The sequence below is a fragment of the Macadamia integrifolia genome, chromosome 7 (genome assembly GCF_013358625.1).
Source record: "Macadamia integrifolia cultivar HAES 741 chromosome 7, SCU_Mint_v3, whole genome shotgun sequence".
Lineage (NCBI taxonomy): Eukaryota > Viridiplantae > Streptophyta > Magnoliopsida > Proteales > Proteaceae > Macadamia > Macadamia integrifolia.
The window spans coordinates 21,197,566-21,203,918 of record NC_056563.1 but is presented as its reverse complement, the minus strand read 5'-3'; the positions used below and the strand labels follow the sequence as shown (position 1 = coordinate 21,203,918).

General features: G+C 38.4%; 1 long non-coding RNA gene across 1 annotated transcript; it reads right to left on the bottom strand.

The window, feature by feature from the left end:
* Nucleotides 1–398: 398 nt before the first annotated feature.
* On the bottom strand, nucleotides 399–1,076 carry LOC122085199. Its single transcript, XR_006142039.1, has 2 exons — nucleotides 619–1,076; nucleotides 399–521 (listed from the first exon to the last, which is right to left on the bottom strand). It is a non-coding gene; the product is annotated as an uncharacterized LOC122085199 (long non-coding RNA).
* Nucleotides 1,077–6,353: the final 5,277 nt, after the last annotated feature.

Below are 6,353 nucleotides of genomic sequence, written 5' to 3'. Positions count from 1 at the left end.
GTGAGAATTCTACAAAGATTTAATTGATGAAAATAATGGCCATCCTTTGCTTGTTACCAACATCAACCAATCTATCACTCATTTCCCTATATATTCATTCCCCTGTGACAACATCTGCTACTTCTCAATGGTTAGGAAATGCTCTCTTTCTTGGTTCAATGATGTGATCAAAACAAACAGGCAAAAGCTGAAGATCATATAGATTCACTTATTTACACTCAAAATGGGTTAATATAGGACCATCTAAAGATCAAAGCAGCAAATCGGCATTTCATAGAAAAGTAGCAATATTGATTCATACATAACAGCAATATGGATCAATGATATTGCATTATCTGCAAGCCCTATCCATCCATCCTTGCAACTCCTCTTCTATTCACCTGTTCCTTATCACCACATTTTCCACTCAATTATCAGTCCAAGCTCCAAAATAACAAGATTATCACAGAAACCCACTTCATTGAAACCAAGAACTTAAAAATCTATGAGATCCATACTTGATTATCTTCAAGTTTTGTTACCTGTGTTCAAGGGTTAGAACTTATGAACAAATATAATAAACAAACCCATAAAACTCAAAACAGAGAATAAATACCCAATCAACAGGTTCTTACTTACCCTGAGCAGTAGACAAAACAGGGTTTCCAACCCTTTCTTCATTTCCTTGAGATCCCCACACCCATCAAAAGAGTTACTGTAGTTACATCTCCCATTTTTGCTGCTTATCATTTCTTCTTAAGCAATGGTTCAATTGCTTCTGTATCTCAGGGAGACTATTGAGACGATTAATGGCAGTGGCAATGGCACCAATGGACAAGACACCCAAGTATATAATAGGAAAGTAAATGTTGTTGGCTAATAGGTTGTGAACCCAGATGAGGAAGAATATGTAAAACTCAGAAGGGTTGGTTTTGCCTCATCTCTGCTGCTACATTACACATATAAACTTGAACTCTGCCAGAAAGCATACAATTACAACCCAAAAAAAATAACACTAGACCTACATCCATCAAAAACTCAAAAAAACATTAACAGTGCTTCAAAAGTGTTTTGTTCAAAGTCTTGGTGGATTCGAACCACCATAACCTGGGCATTATCCCAGGTGCTCTACCATTTTGAGCTAAAGACTCCTTACCTACAGAAAAAAAAATTGTTAGCACATTAGAGGCTAGAGATTAGGTTGTTCTACGACAAACCAAGAGAACAGAACAATGATATCTACCCAGTAATTAAACAATATAGGTAGATCATTCAATTCTAAATAGTGGAAATGAAACCACAAGGAGTGATCTGCAAGTGAGATCTACCCAGTAACCTACTATTACATTATCTACCTATATTGTTTAATAATTACAAATTTGATTAGTATATCCCTAATTTTCTGTTCCTTTTACTGTATTTGCAGAAAATGTAAGAGTGGAATGAAGAGAATTAAAGGGGATCTGGGTTCTAGGGTGGCATTTAGAACGAAATCTGAGCTTGAAATCATGGATGATGGATTCAAATGTAGGAAGTATAGGAAGAAATCAATTAAGAGCAGCCCAAACCTAAGGTAAACAGCAACTAGTTAAGAAACCTGCTTTAGTAATTTGGAGCATTTGACACCACAAACTAGTCTATCACCGGATGGATCTATATATAGTGTTTAATCTAAGAGAAACCTTTTTTTTTTTTTTTGGATTTTCATGGTCTGCTTATGTTTATATACAATAATTCTTTTTTGGCTTTACACTGAGAGTGCCTCTCTAGGGTTTAAAGTTGGAGGGACGTACGGCATACCAAGAGAACAGAACAAATTAGAAAAAAAAAAAATTAGGAATAAAAATCTAAAATTTTGAAATACCATTTTTTTGTTTAAAATTTGTATTTTGACGCCGATTGGTGTGGGAAAAAGAAGTTGCACAGAGAATCTCTTGGTGTCGCCTGCTTCCTCTTGCCAGAGATAGGTAGCGAAAACCCTAGGAGAAGCCTTCGTCAGCGATAAGGGGTAACAGAGAGAACAGATAGAGCTTCGTGACCAACAGAAAGAGCTTCGTGACCAACAGACAGAGCTTCGTGAGAGCGAGAGATTTAGGGTCAGCTTTCGTGAGTACTCAAACCCAGATCAAATAGAGAGTATCAGCGATCCCTTCGTGAGCAGAGAGAGAAATCGACATAGGGTAACAGAGCTTCTCCTTCGTGAGAGAGCCCGAGAGCGAGTTAGGGTAAGAGCTTCTCCTTAGTGAGAGCGACCGAGATGAAACCCTAGCAGAGCTTCTCCTTCGTGAGCAGAGAGAGGTGTGAGAGACAGAGAGAGGGGTGAGAGAGGGGAGTGTCGTGCGAGAGAGGGCTTCCAGCGGGAGTTTCTGAATGTTTTAATTCAAAAAGTGACTCAGTCCGGTTTGATTCATTGAATGGTTCGGTTCGTTTACCTCAAACCGATTTTGCATGAGCTTCAACCTAAGATCAATCTTGGCCGTTGGTCTAAAGAATGACACGTGTTCTCTTCTGCACCTAGCAAAACATAGAAAAACAGAAGATTAGAAAAACAGAGGATTTTTATCCCCCTATAAATGCATAAAATATTTTGAATAGATTGGACTCAAATCCCCTTACCAAAAAGCAGGTGGTGAAGGATAAACGAGACAGAACCATCACCCATGTGCGTCTTTACTAATCTTCAACCATGACGTGCCGCGTATGCTGCTGCTGCCATCCACAGAGGGGGACACTGCACACTAGCTAGAGCCTAGAGGCACACATCAAAATCAATAGAAAACGATTGTGGTATGGATTTATTAGGAAAGTAATGAAAGTGGGACCAGTTTAGGGAGTCCAGGAACAATAGTCGCCCAAGTCAAACTAACGATAATTTAGTGGGTCGAAGATCCCGCCCTAGCTTTTTGGCTTTTATCCACACGACACTGAGACGAGATAAAAAATGTAAGGGAGATTATGGTTTTCTTTTTTTTTCACAAGAGGAATGCTCAGTGGTAGTAATTATAGCCGCAGGACAAGTTTTCATATGACAAGCAACACTTTCGCAAGATCAGTGAATGATAACTCACAATCAATAAGCTTAAGCAGTGATGGGTTAAGAGTATTTTCACCACTAAGTTATCAATCCCATTGATAAGATTATGGTTATAGGTATCAAAATTGGATCTCAGGTCTGTTGTATGGACTTGCTTCACTAGCTTACTTTTTAGGACCAGCTAGTATTTCTACAGAAAAATAATAAAATGAATCTTAAACATATTAAAAATAAATAGGAAAAAGAAATGTAAAAACAACATGACCCCTCTGCCCTAACACCCACCCCTCTGTCTCCATCGTAAAAAACATGCATGTTCCCATTTGACTTAGGGCTCGTTTGATAACATTTCAAAAAACGCGTTTATACCGTTTCTGTGTCCAAAAATGGCAAAAACGGAATAAAAAGAGGTTGATAAAACTGTTTTGTTTCACTTATTTTCAGAAATAGAAATTGAAATTTTTACCTATTAATGGTTCAAGAAACAACCTAGGCACCATTTCTGAAAATGACTCGTGGCCATTTTTTCGCTAGTTACTATCGAATTCTAGAACATGACTTATCAAACACCTTCAATTCTGTTTCTGTTTCTAAAAATGGAAATTTATGTTTATGCCATTTCTTGAAACAAAAACGATAGAAACGTTATCAAACGGACCCTTAGTGTTGATAGAGGGCCACACTACCTATCAGGGAATCCTCTCCTTATATATTATTATGAAAAAAAAAATTAATTTGTTTTGATAAAATATTATATGAAATATAGTTGGTTATCATTCTTAAAAAATTACAAGTGTAATATGAGTATCTGTCGCCAAAAAGATCACTCTAAAAGGATCATCTCGTGGTTATTAAGAATGAATCAAATTAGATGATTCTATTTCTCAATCTTTATGACTTGCTCTTATAGAACAAAGGTCGAAAAAATTGAATAAATCAGTCATTCACAAACAGTGTTTTTCGAAGATTGGTTGTCCACCTTGTGCTTTGAATTGATTCCTTTCTTTGAAGATTTAGTGCTTCCCTTATATTTAAGATCGTGTCTTACCCTATTGGAAATCAAGTTCCACCATTACAGGAGAGCATCTATCATTGTTACCTGTCTGTTGCTATGGTATTTTGGATTGTGGTTAATGATATCCACCATTTCTGCAATTTTTTGTTCGTCCTTTTGGAGATTGAGTCTTCCTCAGATTGAAGATCAAGTCTCCTCTTGAAGATCAAATACTGTACATCTTGGTGACTATCTACCGTTCATTTTGTTCGTTGCTGATGGTTCCAAATGCCCTTTTTTATCTATTGATGCTGCTGATGTTGATGTGCCTACTTTGATATTGCTGCTGGTTTTTATGGTGGTTGCTTGAAGTTTCCACTGTTTTATTGGAGTCTACAATCACTTTTCAAGACTGATGTTACATTTGTCTTTCAATTCTTGTTGGTCCAATCTGGTGCTTTATTTCAATATATGTATACTCCAGCTTGAGGGCGAGTGTTGGAATATGTGTCTACGATATGGGGAGTGTCCATATTGTGGCATGGTTATGTTATTACCTTTCTGAGTTAGATTAGGTTGTTTACATTCCTAGTTAGATTAGATCTCTAGTTTCCTAAACTAGAGCTAGACTAGGATTGCATTTCCTTTTCCACCTATGATTGTACTTGGATCTATTTCTTATAAATATACGATGGAGGGAGACTGCTGAATGTATTGGATGCTTCTCTCCCTTGCCATCTCTCTTCTTCTTTCTCATCTCTCTTCTCTCAAGTAGGTTATAGATCTTTGGTTTTCTACGGTTGGAAATTATTGTAGACATTGCATTGGCCTGCAACCTTTTCTAGTTCTACAATTTTTCTTTAGTAATCTTTTCTTTGGTGGATCAATGCTTTCTCGCTCTTAAACCTAAACAGAGCCCTCTTCCCCAATCCACTACACTCACTCTTGCTCTGGCTCTCCCAACCATGGAAGTTTTCAGCTTGCTCAAGTACTGGAAGGGTGGTGGAGTTACCGGAAATAATGAACGCACCACTACCATATCCACCACTCTTCAGCCGCAACTGGCGGTGGAAACGGAGGAAGATGGCGATGATGGTTCCTTCTTCGACATGGAGTTTACGGTGCCCAAAGACGACGATGGTGAAGGTGGAGACGAACACGATAACAGCAGCGGAGTCGAAGAGGAAGATGACAGTGCCTCATCGGAATCTGCGGGAATTGATGGAGAGGAGTTCAACTTCAGGGTGTCTTCTGGGTCGAGTGATAGGAGAACGGACCTGGACGTGGACCCTTCGCTCTCACCTTCCGACGATCTATTCTTTAAAGGAAGGCTTGTGCCGCTCGAGCCTTCGTCACTTGAATTCAACCATTCTGAGACAAACTCGAAGCCTCAGTTCCCTGTCTCTTTGTTGAAATCTGCAACCAAGATCAGAGTCCTCATGTTGGGGTTTAAGAAACCCATATCGACGATGGCCGACAAGATGGAGAGGAACTCTATAGACGGAGCTGGTCGGAGACGGTGGTGATGGTAGTGATGCCAAACTTCGTCTTTAATATCGATTTTTTGTGCCCCATTTTTGTTTCGAGAAACGAGCGAAACAAGTAAAACTTGTTTCGTCATTCATGTTTCTTGAAGCATAAATTGTTATAAATTTCAATTTATGTCTGAAGAAACAAGTGGAACATAACACTTTTACCAAACAGTATTTATGCCGTTTCTTTGTTTCTGAGAACAAGAAAACACAGAAACACGTTTCTGGTTATGTTATCAACGGGCCCTTGGTTTCATATTACCGGAGAAATCTAAGGAAAGGGCTTTAAAACCCAGATTCAGAGAACGAGAGAGAGAGAGAGGAGGAGGAGGAGAGGGGTGTACATATCAGAGGAAGGCTGGCCGGAACTCTGCTATCGCTCTCGGGGGAAGAAGTACTCCATCAATCTATGAATTTGGGTTGACGGAATAGGGGTTTCAAGGGTTTTGTTTCTCTCTAGGATGGATTATTAACAAAACATCCTTTTTCTGATTCTGAGTCCATTATTTTTTATTTTTTATTTTTTAATTCAATATGCTTCACACAAAATTAAACCTAACTTGTCTCAGTGTGACGCTATAGCTTTATTATCTAAAATCCATTTGTTTCCAAGAGGGTATCATTCCTCCCTGTGTTGCTTCTTCTTTTTCTTTTGATTTCCATTTCCATTTAGAACAAATGGAATTTGATTACATTTCGAAGTCAAAAGAAGAAGAAGAAGAAGAGGAGGAGGAGTAGGAGGAGGAGGAAGGGTAATTATGTTTTTTTATTTTCTAAAACTAACACTAGTCGGTGTTATTTTTTTGGGTTTAAA